Genomic DNA, 23,132 nt, shown 5'->3' on the forward strand with positions numbered 1-23,132 from the left:
CCCGCGGCGCCGGCATTGAGCGGGCCCCAGTCGCCGGAGCGCCCCCGAGGGCCCCGGGCGGCCGAGAGCGACCTCTCCACCGCCAGGCCCGCGCCGCCGGAGCCCCGCGGAGCAGCCGCCGGGGACGGAGCCCAGGTGAGAGCGCTGCCTCCGCTGTGCCCGGAGGTCTTCGGGCCCTTTGTTCGGCCGAGCCGGAGCGCGGCGGCCCCGAGCGACCCGCGTGCAGCGCCGGTCGGTGCTGACGGGCGGGAGGAGAGGCACCGGACTGCGAGCGCCTGGCCGGGCGTGTGGCATCGGGATGGGGGACCCAGGGGTCGGACGCTTAGCCGTCCCCCCCGCGCTCGCTCGCTCTCCTCTTAAAACTAATGCAGTGTATGAGACCCGCTCTCCTTGCACGGTCCCCTGTAGACTGTGCGTTTCCAAAGGGTGGCATACACCGATCCGCAGTGTGGCGTTGTTTGGTGAGCCATGGGCGACCCCAAGGGCCCCCTGCAGTTGTGAAAGGAGGTGGATTTATTTGTAACGGTGTTGCAAACGGACTGCGGAGTGCTGCGTGCTAGGAGGACGCGCCGCCACTGCAGCTACCCTGACCCGGGTAACAGATAAGGAAACCCGAGCGCCCCGACACCGCCTCTGCTTTTAGGGTCCCTTGGTCCGCGGCTTCGCCAAGTAGGTGAGATGTAGCGAATGTCTCCGTAGCAGTTAAAAACCTGCAGATGTGAACCTGAAGCTGTCCCCCACCCCCACTCCCTGTGCGTTGGCCGGGCGAGGAGACGGTTGGCGCGCGCGCTGCGCGTCGCTGGAGGAATCCTGATGAAGGATGGTGCTGGGATGCTGTGCGGGAGCCCGGGGAGGAGGAGCCGGCGGAGCTCGGCTGCACCTATGGCGCTCCGAGACTTCTGACAGTGCTGATGCTTCCGTGTGTAATTAGTTGAGTTGTCTCCAACCTTTGCCTTCGCCAGATGAAACATCCATTTGAATGGTCTGCTTGTTGGCTTCTGGGCGTGAAGCATAGGTTCAAAACTCAAAATGGTGCTCCGTTGATGGCCAACTTGGGCATCTTGAAGGAGTTGCACGTCGGAGTCTCCTGGCTCTTTTGATCCATTGTGCTGCTCAGGTTCCAGTGGTAGTGGTTGTTTTCTGGGTATCTGGTGTGCACATTAAACTAACTACCTTGAGCTAATATAGATAGTCGGTCCGTTCATTACCACATCTCTGAATGACACCTGATATATGTAACAGTATATGCTGTTATTTTATGTAAATTCCTGTCTTTGGACTGGGTTAACTGTCAATCAGTTGAGACCTTAAATATGTGACAGGAATGACTTCAGAGGAAAGTTTGGACTGTGTGGGGGTGCTGACAATTATATTCCTGGATTGCAGACTTCCTTCCCTATGAAATGAGAGGCGGAGTTAGGTAAGACAGCCCAAGCTAGTTGAACTTGGCTGGCAGAGGACACCTTGAAGAAAATTACTTTTTTCCAGGACAGAAGAGGTGAGCCTTGCTTTGGACATTTGGCACTCTTTAAGATGCTTTTATTGAGGAAATAAAGCATCTAAAATAAATACAGGGTTCTGTTATATTGATGGAATTTACTTTAATTCCTGGGGGGGGGGGGGTTCTGAATAGTTGGGACTTTATTTACCTATACTGAAAAGACTTTTCCCCAACAAAATATTTCAGTACTTGTGTTTTCATAAGATTCTTAGAGCCTGTTTTTATTTCATATTTTGAGTAATGAGAAATTAATAGCTCAGAAAGCAATAGTTAAATTGTGCATCCTTATACATAAGATTTAATTATATGGATCTGATTTTACAACTGAATTCAAACTCATGCTCCTTGTCCAAAGCATTCTGACAGTGACCTCCCATGTGCTAGTAAGCTGTCATAGTTTAGTCTCTGAGATTGGCAAAATTACACTTTGAATTCTGGTGTTTGTAAATGTTTTGGATGTTATTGGGACTCTAGTAAATGCTTATCTTCCTCTTTATGTTTTATGTTCCTCTTATGTTCCTCTTTATGTTTAGTGTTGTATTGTCATAAGGAGCAGATATAGGATTAATAAAAGGTTATTTTGTAACAGGTTTATATTTATATCTAATTGACTTGACATTTTGGAATAAGTAGTTGAGTGCTGGTTACTGGAGTAAGGTTCATTGTTTCATTTGATATTCTTGGCTAAAAAGTAGCCAAGCCATTTGGAGATAGATTATTGGAAACTTTACAGGACAGTTTTCTTCATTGCTCCACCTTTTGGTAAGCAGTGGCCTTTACTGAAGTAATTGTGTGTTCTTCCAAAACTAAGCCTGGAGGGAGTCAGAACTGGGGTGAGGGGCAGCTTTTCCTCATTGAAGGGAGTTTTATGTGGAAGATAAATTTTCTATAACGCTGGCTAAGAATCTAGTGTCTGTATATTCCCACATACTCATAGCCACCAGCTAAGGAGAAGGCAGTCCTGCCTGTGAACTTACTCTTGCTGGACCCAAATTGACATTGGTGGAGGCAGGCAGGTGTGTGTGTGGGGGGGGGGGTGCGTGGGGAGTGAGAGAGGGGATTGGCAAGGTGAGTAGCATTACTTTTTGTGTGATTTGGTTTGAGTGTTTTTGGCATCATAAATAGCACCATTACAACCTAAAATGTTGAGGTTAAAGAGCTATTTTGTAAACTGCCACCTTCTCCAGTATGAATTAAAATCCATGAAGGGAGTGTGTGTGTGTTTATTTTTATTTTGTGCTTTGGTGTTTTGCCTACATGTATGCCTGTATTAGGGTTTGGATTCTCTGGAATTGGAGTTACAGACAGCTTTGAGCTGCCATGTAGTTGTTGGGAATTGAATCCAGGTCCTCTGGAAGAGCAGCTAGTTAGTGCTCTTAACTACTGGGCCATTTCTCCAGCCCCTGAGGATATTTTACAAGAAAGGAAATTGGTGATTTGGGATTGAAGGTGCAAAGACTTTGTTTGGAGAAAGCATGAAGAAGAGATGAGGCAGGATTAAAGTGGTTTTTGGGGCCCAGAGAGTTGTGTGCTGGGGGAGCAGGAGGCAGAGCCCTGGTAGGGCTAGGAAGGTTCCACATGAGCCTAGAAAAGACAGGCGGCAGGCAGTTTTTGTGTGGTTGGGTTTGGATTCCTTTGACTGAAATTGCTTTGAGGCAATCAGATCAACTTTACCTCTCATTCAGGCCTCTTTCAGAATGTGCAGGTGAGAGGATGGAAGGCTGGAGAGACAGGGTGACAGAGTCCTCTGTTAGGGTAGATGCTTCAGTGAAGGGCACTTACAGATACTAACCAATCACCACATTTGAAGACACAGCTTTGAGTAAAGAGAGTGGAGCATCGTTTGTGAACTAGTCAACATTTAGGGAGTAGATTTTTTACAGATTTACTTTCTTTTAAGCCAGCTTGATTACACAAATTAAATTTTTTACAAATTGGCTTTTAAATACTTGTGCTGTTGTGAGGAGAGTGTTTCTTACAAAATAATATACCTTTTAAAATAAGACTTTAATACATAGATGTATTACTGTTAAAATAGACTTTAACACATAAATGTATTCCCATTGATACATTTTCAGACAATATACAATTTTTCAGAAATATAATTACGTACAAATAATGATTACTTGCTAGAAATGAATGTGTAATCTTACAGAGAATGAATGCAAGTGATGTGATATGAAACAGATAAAAATGATAACCTCTGTCCAGAGCGTGTTTGGTTTATTTTCATCCTCTACTTTGACATAATAAGGTTTTGCATGTTCAGAGTGCTTTGCCATTCCATACATTTTGGGCCATTTTTGGAATTGCACTAAAAGTGACTTTTTGGCGGCCTCACAGGCTTTCAGAGGATGAAGAGGCTATGTAGGGATGGAGAGCTGTTTGTTAATTTAAGAATGCATTCCTCCCCTGTAGCCCTCAAAACACTATAGAGTTGTGTGCAGAGCTAGACAATCTGGGCACCCAGCCATGAAACATCCCTGAGGCAGTGCAGACAGTGTGCACACTCTCCTGAGCCCGCCTTCCACAGCTGCACACCACCACAGCAGGGTCAGCCCTATGAAAGCAGCCTTCATACTCCTGAGAATTTTGTGGCTCTCAGAGTCTCAGCTAAGATATAGTTGTGATTAAGAGTACCTAAGAATCTGGCTTCCGGAGTGTATGTCTTTTACAGACCAATGAATTTAAATGCTTTCTCTAGGAATTAGAATGTGGAGTTGTCACCATCACACACACTCCTCCCTCGGCCTATTTGTTGCAACACATCTTTGCTGTTACAAACACATGAGATCACCTGGCCATGTATAGTACAAGGCTAAGGAGTCCTTTGGGAGATGCTTCCCCAGAGAGCAGGCTGGATCGGTCTTTCCATTTTGCTTCTTCATAAGCCTTTCTGCCACAACAAACAGATTTTTAAATTGTCAGTTCTCTGTTATTGAAGCTGGTAGCCATCACCTTTTGTATAGACCTCTGGCAGACAATATTCTTTATATCAGAAGGCTCGAGCTGTGGACCTACAGTATCACAGCATCAAGTCAGGTTATTCTCCGAAGTCAGAAAAGTATCCCTGGTGAAGTCCTTTGCCATCATGCACAGTCTTTTGACAAGACTGACACCAAACACACATTGATGGCAAAGTGGTTTTTGGGAATGGGTCTCATTCTGTGTACTGTCTAGATGAGTAAGACTGAAATCTTTCCAGCAAAACTCACTTGTTTGGCTTGAGCCTGGCAAAGATAGTGTGTACCTTTTATTCCCCAAAATTATTTCTTTTTAATTACTCTTTGAACTAAGCAAGAGAATCCAAGTTAAATTAGCAAGCAGGAATTAAGCTAGATCAGGCCCTGTAGATTACCTTCTACCTAAGATCAACAACAGAGTTGTTCGGAAGCTGTGGGAGAGGGGTGCAGGAGTATTCATTCCTGTTTCCTCATAGTCCACATAAAATATGAAATACCGAAAAAGAGGAAGAGTGCAAGGAACAGGCCTGGTAAGCTTTGGAGCAAAGCCTCTTCTGTCAGGGAACACCGAGGAAAGAAAGTAGTTCTGTGCACCTAGTCCACTGGATCTTTGAGGACAGCTGTGAGGTAGGAATGGTGGACAGTGTTCTGTCACTCAGATCCCCATTTAAGCGAAGTTTTTTTTTTTGTATAGAATTATTTATTTTATTTTATGTGAGTACATTGTCGCTGTCTTCAGACACACCAGAAGAGGGCATCAGATCCTATTACAGATGGTTGTGAGCCACCATGTCTTTGCTGGGAATTGAACTCAGGACCTCTGGAAGAGCAGTCAGTGCTCTAACCACTGAGCCAACTCTCTGGCACTTAAGCAAAGTCTTAGAAAGTATGTAACTAACATTTACTTGGCTCCTCATCAAGACAATAATATATATTTAATATTTACAATACTCCTTAAAGTGGTTGCCTTTATTATTGCTTCCGTTTCATAGGTGAGCAAGTGGAAAACTGAGAAAGAAGTAATTTCCATTATATCCTACAGTTTGTAGGAGATCTCAGATTTCAGATTTAGTGTACCTGAAAGCCCTCACATATAGAAATAGTGTAGGTATTAAAATAGACTTTAATCTCACTTCCTTTTCATGGTGTTCCACCCTTCCTCCTGCTGGTATTGACAGCATTCTTTCCAAGACTTTCTTTGTATTGAGCTAATAAGTGTGGATCTTGTGGTCATGTATAGATGTGAGGAACCTTGGCTGGTGTAGATTGACTTGCCAGCTATTAAGTCGGCTGAGTTTGTGCCTCAGGTCCTCTAATGTCAGGCCCTTTTGTTCCCTGCTGCTGCTTTCTGTGTACACAGGCACAGTGCAAGAAGGGACTTCAAGACTTCCTAGAGTTGACCTGCTGATGTTGCTGTGTAAAGAGAGCGTAATCAAGAAAGGTTTAAAGGAAACCTCATAGTCACACAGGAATTTGGCAAAAATCCATGATGGTGTATACTTACATAGTCATATATTTATCCTATCCTCTTTGTATGAGTGAGTTTCAAATCATGCCTGGAGAAGTCCAGTCCAGTATTTCCCATTCTTCCATGACCACCAAGCAGTTTCCCACCAGACTAACTTGTAGTTGAGAACTGTCCTTGGGAAATGCTGCAGGTATGCCCAACAACTCAGAACAGAAAGTGGCTGGGTAGGGTAGTGGTGTGGATACACAAAACTTACCTTGAAAAGTCTTGGTCCCGAAAGATGAAATCTCCTTGGAAGAAAGTGATAGCTCTCTGCAAGGCTACAGTGAGCAAACCAATTTTGGAGGAACACCACCGCGGATACACAGAGGGACTCAGTGTGCCTTATAACGCATATGAGCACTGGGACCTAGATTTGTAGTATTAGTGGCTTTTGTGTTAGTTTGTGTTGGTAGTGAGGCTTACTTATAGGGACAAGATTGGGTGGAGCCATAATTGTTTACGTGCTTGGACACTGTTGGTGGTTGTCGGTGTGCCTGACTAAACAGTGGTGGATGAGGACCATTTCCTGACCAGATGTAGTGTTCAAGTTGTAGGCAGTGTGACTTGCTGTGCGAGGCGGTGGCCCAGCTAGCTCAAAATGGGGAGCAACTGAGAGATGTTAAGAATTTAAAGGACAGAATACACAATGATGTGGGTTGTTAGAAGGAAGAAATTCTCAAAGGTGAGACCCTTGGCTTGCTACTCTGTGTAGGGTGTGCCTGGGGGGCTTAAAATTAAGTCCCCAAGAAGCTATGTTGAAATGTCCTGTAAATACAGTGCATCCTTGGTAGATATGGTTGGGGCAAGAGAGCTTATTGTGTGAGGTCTTGTCCTGGGGTAGAAATTTGGATCACAGCAAAACCCAATCATGCAGTCAGTCAGGTGAGGGTGGGATTCTGCTGCTAAGTATGGCGACTACTATCAGGGAAAGCAAGTTAAGAAACTGACAACTTGCAAAGCACCCCAAGATGTACTTTTAACTCTATGGAGATGGACTTTTGATCAAAAGGAAGAAAAAACCAAATACTTTCAAAGTTGCACAGAACCAAAACATTATCACATAAATTTTACAGTATAGGAGCTTCTGCTTCAGGGGATCCGATGCTCTCTTCTGGTCTCCACAGCCACCTGGACACATCATATGCTCACACAGATACATTAATAAACAAATGATTGCTATAGTTGGTTACTAGAGAAGTTTTTCTGACTGTATAGAGAATAAATAAATAATAATTTCAGTCCTGTGTCATCTATTTCTTCACTGATGCTGCCTACACAGATGAGCATGAGGGAAAGGGGAGTTGAAAATTGATATTTTTTCCCCCTCAGGTTGCCTTATAAGATAGTGACTGAGTTCTCAACTAGTCAGCCTGGCTGGGAGGAAGGTCAAAGTGTAGTGAGTCTATTTTAGTGGACAGCATGGAGATCCTTGCATTACTCTTGTGTGGGTGCCTGGAGGAATGGGTACTTCTTTTTCCCTGGCACTGCCAATGAATGTCTCCAGTAAAACTGAGAAAGAACAGCACATATTTCTCACAGACATTAAACTTAAAGATTTGAAAATATGAGCACAATCCAAGGTTGGCACACATGTTAAGTTCATTGTTTACTTAGTAAAGTACTTACTTTTAAAAAGTGTCAAATTTTACTTCTTGAAATCACTTTTTATTAATTAACTAGTTTTATCAAGGAGCTGGAGAGATGGCTCAGTGGTTAAGAGCACTTACTGCTCTTCCAGAGATCCTGAGTTCAATTCCCAGCAGCCACATGGTGGCTCACAGCCATCTGAATGGGATCTGATGCCCTCTTCTGGTGTGTCTGAGGACAGCGACAGTGTACTCACATATATGAAATAAATCCTTTCTTTAAAAAATCATTTAAAAAATCTAATTAAAAATTTCACGTGTAGTTATTCAATCATGTTTGTGGTTCCAAGAACCCAAAGAGTCTCATGCATGCTAATAACAAACAAGGGCGTTCCCACATAGCCGCTCTTCTAGTCCCCAGTTAGAGTTCTTCCAATAGCCTGCATGTGTCTGTTTAGTTAAGCTTGGATGGGTAGCACAACTTTGATTTGGTAAATCCTAAGACCAAATAGTTTAAATTAGTCTTAACACTCATTTTCAGAATCTACCTTCAGATATATTCTGCATTATAAAAAGATACATATATATGAAAAGATAAAGGGGGGGATATGTTCTATGGAGTTTGATGAGGTATTGGGGAAAGAGGAGCCTCTGAGGGCCTATCCTGAGGCATTTCTTCCCCCTGAGGGACTAGCCACACAAAAATATAGTATAGAATAGAGTTTTTTTCAGGGCATGGAGATGGGAGTCAAGAAGGTAGTAGAGGCAGAGGGGGGGAGGGGAGTAGAGAAGTAGAGGCTGGCCATGAGGTGTTGAGAAAGAGGAGAAGGGAATGGGGAGAGAGTGGGAGCAGGAAGGCAAGAGAGCAAGAAAGAGAGGAGGGGGCAAGCAGCCCCTTTTGTAGTGTCAGGCATACCTGGCTATTGCCAGTTAACTGTGGGGTGGAGCTTAGACAGAATGCTAACACCCGGAATTCTCACTGGGTCCTCCTGCAAAACTTACTGTTCCCACTCTTCTTTCCCTTTTGCTGTCCTGAAGTTCTGTACATCAGAGATGGAGTAAAGAAAGCCTGGATGCAGGGGTGGTGTGCAGGCTATCTTAGACCATGAAAGGATTCTGCGTGTCACACTAGCACTAGCTAACGGGTGCTCCTCAGTGCCACTAAGTGAATCTCTACTGAGATTCTCTCTACCCTCAGAGCTTTGTTACATTTTCTTATTTAGACCAGGTGATTTTTTAGCAAGTTTAACATCTAGGGGATGCTTGGTACCCCACATTTGATCGGAAGTATCTGGCCTATTCATAAAAGATCTCTTAACCAGTGGTACATGTGTCTGTTTCAAATGAGGTGGGAAGTTGACCACCTTAGTCAGTGTCATTTGGGTTCTAATTGGAATAACTTTACTTTGATGTGTATAGAAGAAACATTATTCATGTGTGAAAACCTTAGGTAAATCTTTCCCCAGATTCCTGACTGTGGCATCAAGATGGCTCAGGCAGGAGTGTGCTGGTCCCTAACGATAGAGCTTGTGGCTTATTTTTTATTATGCCACAGCAGCAGGTTTTTCTCAGGGCATTATTTGAAAATTTAAAAATTACTGAAAATTTTAAGTCTGTTTAAGGATTCTAGTTTTATATAACTTATAAAAGGGGGGAGACATTTCTTTGAAGGAGGAGGAAGAGTCTGTGTCGCCTTGAAACTGGAATGCTTTAGTTAATGCGCTAAGTGCAAAGGAAGTGTATGTAGCCTTTGATATACAAAAGCCAAGTATGAATGGGTGATGCTGCCTTTCTTCTGTCTAATTCAGCCACTTCCCATTCAATCTCACATCCCGGCAGGAAAGCAATTTCCCTCACTTGACCCATTTCTTTTCTACAGTGTATCAGGAATAGAGTATTGGCAGCCTCCAAGTCTTACCTAGTAGAGAGACTCATACTGCTGACTTTGGGATAAGCATATTATCTTTTGTTTGTTTATTTGGCTAGGTTTTACTTTTTTAGTTTCTTAGTCAGGGTTTCAATTCCTGCACAAACATCATGACCAAGAAGCAAGTTGGGGAGGAAAGGGTTTATTCAGCTCACACTTCCACATTGCTGTTCATCACCAAAGGAGGTCAGGACTGGAACTCAAGCAGGTCAGGAAGCAGGAGCTGATACAGAGGCCATGGGGGGATGTTACTGACTTGCTTCCCATGGCTTGTTCAGCCTGCTTTCTCATAGAACCAGCCCAGGGATGGCACCACCCACAATGGGCTGGGCCCTCCCCTCTTGATCACTAGTTGAGAAAATGCCTTTTCTAAGAGTTTTCATGGAGGCATTTCTCAACTGAGGCTCCTTTCTCTGTGATAACTCCAGCTTGTGTCAAGTTGACACACACAACTAACCTGTACAGTTTTTGATTGTGATTTTTAGGAGAGACATGTGGTAAGCAACTGAAATTTGTAGAAAAGCAGGACGATTACTTGAGCTCAGGAGTCAGAGACCAGCCTGGGCAAAATAGTAAGATCTCATGATGCAGACCTGACTGACCTTGAACTCACAGAGATCTGCCTATCTCTGCCTCTCAAGTGCTAGGATTAAAGACATGTTTCCTGCCCGGGAGAGAAAACAAAACAAACCATCCTAAGTTAGTAGTCAAATAGAGATTTCAGCAGACATTTCATCAGGAGGCTGGCATGGGTTACCATTGGGGAAATGATGGAAAGTGCAGTGAAGTGTGTAACGTACTTCAGAACACTGCTCAGTCAGAAGTAATGGAGCCGGTGTGGTGAGTTGTGGTGTGCTGTAGTGTGGTGAGGTGTGTGTGCTATGGTGTGGTATGGTATGGTATGGCCTGCCTTTAATCCCAGTACAGTTATATAGCTAGTCCCAGGTCAGGCATGGCTCTCTCCTTCAGAGCAGTGGTAATAGTAGTAATGTGATGCAACCCTAAAACAAGTTGAGTCTTAGAAAAACACTAGCTGGGGTGTGGTGTTCTCTCAGAAAGTCCTTGCCCTGATATCTATCCCATCACTGTTTAGCAAATCAGACACACATATATACCAAGTAAAGACAGTAGAATTCACACCTAGGATGGTTTCAGAAAGGGCAAATCTTCAGGAACCAGAGTATGTCAGTGATATCTGAGGCTAACATGAGAAGGTGCTGACTGAAAATGGGCAGAAGGGATCTTTGGGGATAGTTCCCTGAAGTTTTCTAAGTGGCAGAGGGAGGGAGAGCTGGTCTTGTGCCTCAAAGCTTTGGTGCACACTAAGATTGATGGTGCTTTATGTTGTTTCGGATGCGTCTGGTTTTTAGCTAAAAGTGTGAAGGATTTTGTGTCTAGTTTTTATGTCTGCGTTAGCATTGCTCTTTGATGTTCTGTGTGATCAGGGCCATGATGCTTCACAGTGGCAGTGTTAAGCAAGCGGTGAGCACCAGCTCTTGCTTACCTGCTGTGTTTCCAACCGTCAGTTTAATTAATGTGAACAATTTAAAACTATAGTTCTAGGCAGTGGTACAGTGCTTTCCTAGCTTGCAGTAGGCTTTCTTTTCCATCCCCAGCACTGAGGCAGGCAGGAAGGAAAAGAAGGGAAGGGAAGGAAGGAGGGAAGAGAACAGGAAGAAGGAAGAAATTACAAAGCTCTGCAGAGAAAACCCAGAAACAAGAAGTGGTCTGATTGCTAGGGCAAACAGTCACTCGATCCCAGACCTGGGGAAACTAGTTCTATGCCTTTACACATAGGTAACTGTCAAATGTGTAAAGAAGAAAAGGGGGAAAGCATATTAGTTGACAATCATTCTTTAAAGGGTAGTCTTCTTGCTATAACCAAAGAAAAGCTAAAGAAAAATTAATCGGGACTTGAAAAATTACTAAGTTGGCAAAATGTAAACACAAGTGTAAGGAAGGTGAGCAAGTGTGATTGTTGAGTAGTTGCTGATGGTGCAGCAGGGACAGCTGAGACCCTAGGGTAAGAATGACACCTGGAAAGGCTGAAACCTTCTTCCCTCAAGAGGTTTTCTTTTCTCTTTTACCTTTTTCCCCCTCTCGAAACAGGGTTTCTCTGTGTATCCCTGGCTGTCCTGGAACTCATTCTGTAGACCAAGCTGGCCCCAAATCAGAAGGATCCACATGCCTCTGCCTCCCAAGTGCTGAGATTAAAGGTGTGCACCACCATTGCACCCTCCCCCCACCAAGTTTTCTCTCTCCTTTTTTAACTATATGTACTAAGGATTTTTCTTTATAAATTAGTCTGTACATGTTTAAAATATGCCTGGCAGTATATTTTGATTAAGTATGTACTTTAAAAACCCTCTCCATAATCAGTAATAGCTGTCTGTTGAGGTGAAGTTTCGGATTGTGTGGGTAGAAGGAAAAAGCAATGTCTTAAAATTTGGGTTTCTCTGGAAAGACAGTGGAAGAGGGCTCTCTTCATGAACAGACCTGATAGAATGTGTGATTGATATATAGTATAAAAGAGGGTTTATTAGAATGCCTACAACCAACAGGGCCTGTGCAGTTCAACAGTGGCCATCTGTACTCTGGAGACGCTGAGAACCTGGTAGCTCTAGAGTTCCAAAGATAGTTCGTTGTCTTAGAAGTGTCCCAGTCTGGAGCTTAAGATCTGGAAGCTTCCTGAGGCACTGCCATTGTACAACTAGAGAAGTGAAGTCTGTTTTCGTGAAGGATAGCAGCTGCAGAGCAAAGTACACACCCAGCAAGCCGTGAAGGTGGACAAGCAGCACCCAATCCCCCGGGACCTCTGGGCCTGGCATTCTCTGGAAAAGGGTCTCCTCTGTGACCACCCCAAGGTGGTTGTCTTTTAGTTGATTCTTTATCCAATTAGAGTGACAGGATTGGTCATCGTAGCAGTCCTGTGATTTTTACCTTATAAAAGCATCTGTGCATGGCTGAAATATTAAAATAATTTATTTTTCTAGAAAAGAAATCTCAAATATTATTTCATCTTTTATGAGCAAAATGTTTTCTGTGTTTTTGTGATAGGATCTTGTTTAATCCAGGCTGACCATTAACTCCTAATTCATATATCCTTAGCCTACCACCATGCACAATTGAAATGTTCTTTTGAAAATACAAATCCACATGTGGTGGTTCACCCCGGTACTGCCAAAAATTTGGAGGGGTGAGGCCAAAGGATTGCCATATGTTTGAAGCTAGCCTAGGGTATAAAGAAAAGGAAGGAAGGAGAAAGGAAGAATATGAGAATATAGGGAAGACTTGTAATTGTAAGACATCGAGGCTTTGTACACAAGTAAAATTTCCACAAAAATGGCAGCTAGTATGGTGGCTTCCTTTTGTTTGTTTTTGTTTGTATTTCAAGATGGGTCTCGCTGTGTTGCTCTGGCTGTCCTGCGTAGACCAGGCTGGCCTCAGACCCACAGAGGTCTGTCTGCCTCTGCCTCCCAAGTGCTGGGATTAAAGCAAGGGCCACTATACCAGCTCTTGACAGCTGTCTTTTAGTCTTGGCCGGAAAGTCATGGATAGAAACCACATCCACTCTTACCATTCCTTGTAAAAACACAATACTGCCAATAGCAGACTACCACTGGGATAGCAGACTGGTTACCTTTCTTGTTGCTGTGACACAAGCAAATAAGGAGAAAAGGGGTTATTAATAGTTCAACATGGCAAAGAAGGCATGGCAATGGGAACATGAGGCTCTGGTTGGGTACATTGTATTCTCAGTTGGCCAGAATGCTGCTGCTCAGCTGGCTTCCTCCTCTTCCTTCAGTCCAGGACCCCAGCCTGTTAGATGACCTCTCTCCCCATGAAGGGACACACACACAGAGTCTTTTTCAGCTAAACTTGCTCGAAAACACCATACAGGTATCCCGGGAGTCTGTCTCCCAGGTGACTCTAGATCTTGTCAGGATGACAGTCAAGGTTGAGTATTTTAGATACCTCTGCCAGCATAGTCCTTTATGTTACAAAGAACAGCTATGAAAACCCCTTATCCTTATAGCTTTTTCTAAACAATTGATACTAGTTTCTACTGATACTGCTGTCAAGTATGCTCTTGAAAGTCATTTCTGGTTTGTATTCCTAGATCTGTCACTTGTGAGGTGATGTTAGCTTAATTTCCGGTGCCTTTGCTGTCTCAGCTGGAGGAGGTACTTAATAATGGACCCTGTGCAGTGTGCACGTGCTTCCCACACAGCACAAAGATACTGCAAGTGTGCTTCTCAGTCACACCTCTGTTCCATAATTACCTACTTGTGTGTGCATTACTTGTAATTTCAAAGAAGCACTTCAGTTCTACAGAGTAGTATTATTTTAACCCTATCATGAACATGCCATAGTAATTGATTGGTATAATTCGTAAAGTGGGGTAGGAAGTTTTTTTTTACCCTGAAAGCATCCACAAATACTGATATTTAAAATTACTTTCAAGCAAGTAATGTGGACTAGACATTGTAGTCTTTGTTAGACTATTAGGGTGTTTTCTGCAATATTAGTAAGTTTGACTCTCTGCATTAAAAAGAAAACTCAGTTAGGGTTTGAGAAATACTTATAAACCTGCCTCTTAAACTCAGTTTCTGTGATGTGGTGGTTGGGTACTTGAACAGTGAATAAGATACCTGAAAATTCATAGTCACTGTGTATGTGTATGCATGTATGTGTATCCATATGTATGTACATGTATATATGTGTGTGTGTATAGCTTAGTTTTCTCCATTTTAGAGGTTTGTGAACAGTAAGAATAAGAATAGAATGCTTATCAGGTGTTGACACAATGCATACAATGGAGGAATTGTTAGTAGCAGATATTTCAGGGTCTTCTTTGGATGCCTTGACTTTCTATTCCTTTTTCTTTTTTTAAAGGGTTTATTTATTTTATTGTCTTCAGCCACACCAGAAGAGGGCATCAGATCCCATTACAGATGGTTGTGAGCCACCATGTGGTTGCTGGGAACTGAACTCAGGACCTCTAGAAGAGCAGTCAGTGCTCTTAACCGCTGAACCATCTCTCTAGCCCATATTCCACCTTCTTGAAGGCCTGCTCTTCTGGCTTTTTTCTCCTTCCCTACCCTCATCTTCCCTCTCTGTGGGTGTGAACTGTGAGCATTAGAACAAACAACTTTAAGCTTTTTTCCCCAGAACTGCCTACCTGTGTGTGTGTGTGTGTGTGTGTGTAAGCCACCTGAAAACTTAGAAAGGATTTCATGTCTAACTTATTTTTATGAAACTAGTTCAGTTATGAACAAAGAATGAAAAATGATAGCCAAAATACTTTATAGTTTTTAAGCTTAGTTAGTTAGGGTTCTCTAAAGGAAAAGAACTTCTAGAATGAATCCCCCCCACCCCCGTCTTAGGGAGAAAGGTTTATTAGAATAACTTATAAAATGTGGTCCAGCTGATCCAACAGTGGCTGCCTACAAACCAGAAGGTCCAAGAATCCAATAATTGGTCAGTCCATGAGGTCAGTATCTCAGCTCTTTATACATATGCCAGAATCCTGAAAAGGAGAGCCAGTGAGGGGATGGACTTGCTAATGAAAGCAAAAAGAGATGCTTCCTTCTTAAGAGTTGTTTATATAGGCAGGTGTGGTGCAGATTCAAGGTGGATCTTCTCACCTCAGAAGATGAGAATTAAAGGTTTATTTTCACACTGAAAGATCTGGATTAGAGGTGTGTCTTCCACTTGAAATTATTTAATTAAGAAAAAGAAAGTCTGTCACAGGTGTGCCCAGTCATTTGGGTTTTCGATAATTTTAGGTGTAGTTAAGTTGACAACCAAGAATAGCTATCATAGTTAATCAGAAATAACTCAACAATATTGGTCAGTGTCTCTTCCTCCCCACGCCCCACCTCTCTCTGCTTCTGTGTGGAGCTTGGTGTCCGAGCACCACACCACGTAAATGTAGGCCACAATGGTATAGAGTCTGGTATTAGGCATTTGTATCAAGTGCTTTTACTCCTGAACCATTGCACTGGCTCTAGTAATGGTATTTCTTTCTTTCCTCTTTTGTTTTTCAAGATAGGGTTTTTCTGTCCCTGGCTGTCCTGAAACTTACTTTGTAGACCAGGCTAGTCTCGAACTTACAAAGATGTGCCTGCCTCTGCCTCCTGAGTGCTTGAATTAAAGGTGCACACTATCACTGTCTGGCCTGGTGTTTCTTTAAAATATGATACTTGAAGAGAATTTGAGAAATGCTATCCTACCACACTAAAACAGATTGTGACATATCTTAGTGGTAGAAACACTGGCCTAGCGTGTATGAGAACCCTGAGTTACATCCACAGCCCAGAAGAAAAAAAACAAAAGAATATTAAAATAAAGAATAATTTGCCCCTGGGCTACAAAGAATTCTAATAATGTCCCACACTGTAGCAGGTCAAGTGAGAGAATCTGTTAAGATTATCCCTGTTACTTGCTGGAGAGAATTGCCATAAAAATCAGTTTCCTTTTGAACTTCTGCTTCCTCTGGGTTGAGCAGACCAACCTTCTGCCAAAGACTGGAAGGCAGGCACATGGTTGTCCCAATGTCTGAGGTATTGAAGTTGCCAGCATGTTTGTGTACTTATGAGAAGCTTGTTCTAAGGAGAGAGAAACTCATAGCACCTTTCAAAGGCAATTGCATGCTCTGACTGAAGGCAAAATTAAGACATTGAAGAGAGTTATAGGAGACACACAAACCTGAGGCTTATAGACTGTTTGAGGACTCCAGAGAAGGGAGGACCCTGCAAACAACCCAGTTTCTGTTGGAAACTATCTGAGGGTGTGTGTGACAGTTCTTACATTCAGAGTCAGAGTAAGGTAAACTTGAACATTTTGATCAGCTGGAGTTAAGTGATTTGCCCTAGTCTTAAATGCATGTCAAGGCAAAAATTACACCCTGTCTAAAGGAAGGTAACGTCCATAATCTATAGCTTTTCACACATAAGACCAATAGTTAGCCAAACAGGAGATGTATAAGATGACCATCAAGAGTAAAGATGGGAAGGCAGTTATGTCACACACTGGAGACCCAAAGTTAGACACTTGTCAGGTGGGGACCTCAAGGTGGTGTCAGTTAAATGGTTGGTGAGTGTTAGTGCACTTTTAAAAGTGATATTTTTTTTCTTTATTCCAATCAGCTCTCAAATAAACGAGACAGAGACCATATGATTTATTTCATCAAGCTTTATGGCACAATAATTGAGCAGATATTATTCTTTGTTGATCCTCTAAGCTAATCTGGCTACCTCCCAGCTGGCTCTCTGCTCCAGATGTGTTCTCATGGTGGCTCCTGGACCCTTTCCTTGTGGCCAAATCCTCTCTCTCCTTCCCCTGGCTGGGATTGGATGTTCAGCCCTATTCTCTCTCCTCTGCTCAGCCATTGTCTGGTTAGCTTTTATTGACAAATCAGAATAAATGGGGAGCAGTGTTTACACAGCATTGACGCTGGAGATTTTTAGAATAAGCATTATAATGTCATGTCTGGATTACTGGGGCAGAGATAGTAGCATCTGAATAAAAGGATAGTCTTTACACTGTGCAATAGCATTATGCCTACAGGGGACTTAGATGACAGATGGATCATTCAGCAGAAAACTGGACACTATGAGGTATTTATGTAGAAATTCTAGGATTGAAACATACAGCCACTCAAGTTAGAAAATTTGCAGTTAGAACTTGAGTTAGTGAAATCTTCAGCTTCCCAGCCATGAGATAGAGAAGGCTGGAAAGTAAAAAGAAAAGAAAAGCAAAATACCCCAGTAGTAAATGGGACACTGTTAAAACTCTAAAATACTTACAATTGAAACCTCAGAAAGACAAGTGAAAGAATAAATTAGGTGTTGTGCTTTAAAAAAAGAAAAAAAGTTTCCAAGACTGGCAAGGTGGCTCCGTGGTTAAGTGGTTAAGCTGTTCTTCTAGAGGACCCAGGTTCAAGTCCCAGCACTCACATGTTGCCTCACAACCATGTGTAACTCTAGATCCAAGAAATCTGAAGTCCTCTTGTGGCCTCCACAGGAACTGCATGTATGTAGGGCACGAGCCTATATAAATATATTTTTAAAAATCATTAAGGTCTTTGTCAGCCAAAAATTTAAAGATTTAAAATCACTATAGATCTGTGCAGAATGAGGGAGAGAGGTGGGCAGAAGGAAGAGGAGGAAGATGGCTAAAACAAAAACCCAAACCTTGACATGGTTATCATTCAGGGGAGCAAACCCTGTGTGGTGGGACACACCTGTACTTTCAGGAGGGAGAGGCCAAAGGATACTTGAGCCCTGGAGTTCAGATCAACCTGGGTAACACAGTGAGACCCTGTCTTAGTCAGCCAAAAGACCAGAAGACATGTTACCATCAAAGGAGCAATAATAAAGATTGAAGATTTACTTTGTAGAACAAATAGAAATCAGAGGACAGTGGAACGGAAAGCATCTTGAGGAAATAGCTGCCAATCAAATCTCTGTCAGAATGCTTTTCAGATGTGAAGATGGAATACAAGTGCTTCCATACAGGCTCTCGAGAAAAGCTTGAGAGGCTGTCGCCAACAGACCCGTGTTGACAGAATTGTGAAGAAGTTTCTTTGTCTAGAAGGAAAGTTTTTGCTCAGTGGAGGCATACAAAAACAGAAGAGTGAAGAGCACTGGAGAGGCTAAGTGAGCCAGTCTGAAGTGCTACCATCTGAAGGACAGGAAAACAGCAGACAGCATCCCAGAGCCCTGGGGACAGTTTGTGTTGTGTGCTCCCTGTAGTTTGTGTTAGACTTTGGTGATGCCACATTCTAGGCAGTCTTTCCTACACTGTTAGTGAGAATCACACTCTAGTGTCCAGGGATTGATTGGATCAGCTCCAGCCGGATGACCTTAGTGAACAGGGCTGTTGGAGTTCAGTAAGCTCATGGTTCCCATGCTGTCTATTTGAACCTGTGGTCTGCATGTCCTTGTTAAGAAGGGTCATAAAACAACTTGCTTCTTTCTCTCCATTCTCTGCCTGTGAGCACATCTGAAAGCCATGAAGAGACCCCTTACCATAGTCCAGTCATGTTTGCCTTGATCTTGGTCACCTCTACCTCTAAAACAGACATGTTATTATTTAAACTACCCGTTCCGTGATGACTAAAAGCTCTGTGCTAAGTCATCTGTTGTCTATGATAGATTAACTTCCTTGCATCTGGAATGGTAGAAGCCATGTACCATACTCATAGGAAATGAAAAGGAAGATTTTCTACAGGCCATGATTTTTTAAATGGAGCTTCAAGTTTGAGAAAAGCCAGAAAGAACATTTATTGGCTATCAAGCTAATGGTGGAGAGAGGAGACTGGAATAATAGTAACTGTTGAGAAGATCGAGAAAAGAGAAAAAAACAGACTAGCTAGGGCAAGTGTAGAAGGAGCAAGACGATCAGCTTAAGCTGTTACAGACTCCTCCTTTCCTACAAGTCACCAGTGTCAAAGGAGGAAGGAGTATGTTCTGTGTCCTCCTGGGCACAAATTCAGTCCTGTTTTCAGTATACTTAATGGAGTTTGTGGGGTACTCATTCTGGCACTTACAGAGCAGCCCCATCCATGAAGTCTCTGCCTACCTAGAAAGCTCTTATGTTGGGGAGTCTTGTCTTATTTTTCAGACAGGGTCATACTATGTAATCCCTGGCTGGCCTATATCTAGATCTACAGAGCAGGCCGTTCCAACTCAGACCCGAACCCTCAGCTGGAATGCTTCATCACTGGCTCACTGTAGAGAGCTATGTGCTCTCTTGGGCACATCCTTTTCAGCCCTGAAGAAGGAGAGATGTTCTTTGCAGTTCTTAGCCCTTTCCTGGTTTATAGACAAGTGTTCATCTTGTAGGTAGTAAATATCTGACCCTTCAGATCTTCTTTAGCCCCCTTAAAGTATATCCACTTTTGAATCGTTAACAAATCTTTTTAGTAAATCTACTGAGCTGTAATTACTGGGATAATGTCTGACTCCTGGCTGTTCTGAATTAAAACTCCTGAACAGGACTGGGTGTGGTGATGCATGCCTTTAATCCTAGCAAGAGGATCTCAGTTTGAGACCAGCTGTGTGTGTGTGCGATAGCCAGGAGCTACACAGTGAGACCCTGTCTCAAAAAACAAGACAAGACTCCTGAACAGTGTTTCTACTTAGGCCTCAGCAATGCCTTCAAGTCCAGGGCATGTAAATGAGGCAATTGTGTTGGTTTTCTGTTGTAGTATAGCAAGTAACCACAACTTAGAGCTGAAAAGATGGGGCGGGAGAGAAGACTCAGTGGTTAAGAGCACTGACTGCTTTTCCAGAGGTCCTGAGTTCAAATCCTAGCAACCATATGGTGGCTCACAACCATCTGTAATGAAATCTGATGCCCTCTTCTAGTGTGTCTGAAGACAGCTAAAGGATTCCGATTATTAATTTTGTTTGTTCATTCAATTCATCCATTCATTTCATTTATTGTTTTTTTTTTTTTTTTTTTTTTTTTTTTTGCGGGGGGGGGGGGATGTTTTTGAGACAGGGTTTCTCTGTATCCCTGGCTGTCCTGGAACTCTGTAGACCAGGCCGGCCCTCAAATCAGAAGGAACTGCATGCCTCTGCCTCCCAAGTGCTGGGATCAAAGGCATGCATCACCACTGCCCAGCTCATTTATTTGTTTTGAGATTGGGTCTCATTAGGTAGCCTTTATTGGTGCAGAACTCTCTGTAGACCAAGCTAGTGATGAAATCAGAGGCATACCTGCCTCTGTCTCCTGAGGGTTAGGACTGAAGGCATGTGCCACTGCACCTGGTTCAATTCATAATGTAAAAAATTATCTACAACATTTAAAATGTATTATGTGTACAAGAAAGCAGGTGTGTGTGAGTGAGTCAGTCAGAAGACAACTTTTGGAAGTTGTTTCTCTTCTTTCACTGTATGTTTTCCTGATTGAACTCAGGTTTAAGTAACAAGGACATTTATTTGCTGATCCAGCCCTACATAATATTTTTCTCTTCAAAATATAACAAAATGATTGTAAATTTCGCTTGAAAGGATGAAAGAATAAAGAATTTTTAAAAGGGAAGTAATAGCAGTAACTGCAATTTTATGAAACTGGAACGTTAGTGCAGCTGCCACAGAGGTGTGCAGGGTTAGCAGAGGTTCGAGTGCCGCATAGGTTCAGTAGAGGAGAGTCTACGATGCATGGAGAAAGGATTTATAGTCCTGGACACTAAGTGATGTCCATTGCTCTCAACTGCTTAAGAAAGAAATGTAGAGCCCAGTGTCAAGAATTTTAAACTTCTAAAGGTAAAGAAAATAAAAAGTAAATATAAAATGCAGAAAATGTAGCAATACTTTTTTTTTTTTGTTTTTAAGATTTATTTATGTATGTGAGTATACTGTCACTCTCTTCTGGTTGTGAGCCACCATATGGTTGCTGGGAATTGAACTCAGGACCTCTGGAAGAACAGTCAGTGCTCTAACCACTGAGCCATCTCTCCAGCCTGTAGCAATTCTTTTAAATTCATAAATCCCACTGTGGGTTCGATACCCACCTCAGTGGTTTGTGTTCCCAAATGAAAGACACACACAATCTTTATATTTTGATATACCTTAATCAATACAATAGTAGGGCTATTGCCTAACCTCCACTACTAATAGAATCTACTTCTCACTGATTGTTCCGAGTTACAACTTACTGAATTCTGTGTTCTGTCTCGGCTGCTATGGACCAAGAGGGCTGCCCAACTGGGCTGCTCTTTGGGCCGTGTTCTCCTGACTCCTAAACCTGGGAGCCATACCTCTCTGTCCTCCACTCTTCTCAGGCATGCAGGCTCCTACCTTTGATGCTATCAGTGGGACCGGTCTCTCCTTTCTGGTCCCAAGCCCAGGTCACACCGCAGTCTGCCCTGCTCAGTCATTGGCTGCCAGCAACTTTATTTACTAATCAGAACCAACTGAGGGCAGGCTCCCAGAACCTATGTGCAGACATTCATGTTAGTGGTTTGGGGAACCCAAATTACCAAATTAACATTAGGCTACAAGAAGCATTAGGTCAAACCCACTACAGGTGAATTCTTAATACATATATAAACCCATAGAAATTGATGAAGAAAAAATCAACAGGCCATGGTAGGGTCTACATGGTCTGTGGTAGCCAAAGATACAGAGTTAAAAAGAAGAGAAGCTCTCAGGAAATTAATAGCAAATACAGGAGGTATGCCATTCATAATCACAAATTGTGAAGTAAAGCCATTGAGATAGTTTTTCTATCAGAATTAGCAAAGATGAATTATATTGTGTATATGTGAGGAAGTTTTGAAATAAGCACATTGGTGCTTAGCTAGGAAAAGCATTATTAATGTGACCAGTACTTTATAACAGCAGTTGAATGTGCTGCTGAGCCCTTCAGGTGTCATCTCTGAGGCATCCCTTGAGACAATGATGAAAGCACAGAAGAGGCTCCACTTTGAGTGCTGGTAGAGACCGTGTGGAACAGAAACACAGACCAGACCAGGGGTCTGAGTACACTGTAGAGCATCCATAAAAATTCTGTGTCATCTTTAATCATTGAATTTGTGAGGTGTGGTTAGGAGCATTTACATGAAAATTGTGACAGTCATAGGCTTTGTTTTTTGTTTTTAAAATATTCCCTAAAGCAAATGAAGCATTGTCTCTGAAGAAAAAGAAAATTTTAAGTCTAATGTGGTGTGTACATCTTAAATTCCAGTACTTAGAAAGCAGAGGCAGACAGATTTGTGTCTGTGAGTTTGAGGTCGACCTGGTCTACATAGCAAGTTCTAGACTAGCCAGGTTAGTTAGTGAGATTCTGTCTCAGAAGACAGACAGAGAGAGAAAAAGGGAGACAGACAGACAGACTGTATCTGTGTGTTTGTTCTTCCCAAGGACCCAGGTTTGATTCTAAGCACCCATATGACTGTTTAGAACCACCTTTAAACTCCAGTCCTAAGAAATTTGATACCCTCTTCTGGCCTCTGTGGGTACTGCAGTAATGAAGTGCACAGACACACATACACACAAAGTACCCACATACATAAAAATAATAAATAACATAAAGACACTTAATTTGTATCTTTAGTTATATGTTTGAGTGCAGGTGCCCCTGTAGCTAGCATTACAAGCATCTGTGAGCCTCCTGAGGTAGTTGCTGGGAACTGAACCTCTGTCCTCTGTAAGAACAGCACATGTTCTTAATCACTGAGCCTTCTCTCCAGCCCAGTGACCATAGCATTCTTGAGAATGTAAGTTAGGGTGGTGGTCTCCTGTGTCTGTGTCTGTGTCTGTGTCTGTCACCCCATGCCAGGTAGAAGTATCTAACAGCTGTTCATTCTCTCACTGTATCGTTGAGCCTGTATGTCCCGTATCCACTGTCACTGCCCACCACAGCCTTTGCTTTGTTTTGAGCTTGTCCAGCTATTTGTAGAGCTCAAGATTCAGTAATAATTAGCATTGTATTCAGTCATACCTAGTGCACAGTTTACACACTGGGACCGACTTCTCAGTGGGCTCACACCATTCCCCGTGGTTTTGCACCTCGCTTGTTGGGTGCTTCAGATTTAAACTTGTTTAATGGTCCACATGGGTGGAGAGAAATAACAGTGAGGGAATGACATTTTTTGAGGAAAAATGTAATTGTGTTTTAATGTATTTTG

The 23,132-nt window shown here is 42.8% G+C and overlaps 1 protein-coding gene across 2 annotated transcripts in view; it reads left to right on the forward strand.

The window, feature by feature from the left end:
• Window positions 1–23,132, forward strand: part of TNRC6C (trinucleotide repeat containing adaptor 6C) — a 92,017-nt gene continuing 68,885 nt past the window's right edge. For both annotated transcript variants that reach the window (XM_080924356.1, XM_080924357.1), the window contains exon 1: window positions 1–135. The gene's annotated coding sequence lies outside the window, so the exon portion shown is untranslated. The remainder of the gene's footprint in view (window positions 136–23,132) is intronic.

Source organism: Micromys minutus (genome assembly GCF_963924665.1).
Source record: "Micromys minutus genome assembly, chromosome: 10".
NCBI classification, from domain to species: domain Eukaryota; kingdom Metazoa; phylum Chordata; class Mammalia; order Rodentia; family Muridae; genus Micromys; species Micromys minutus.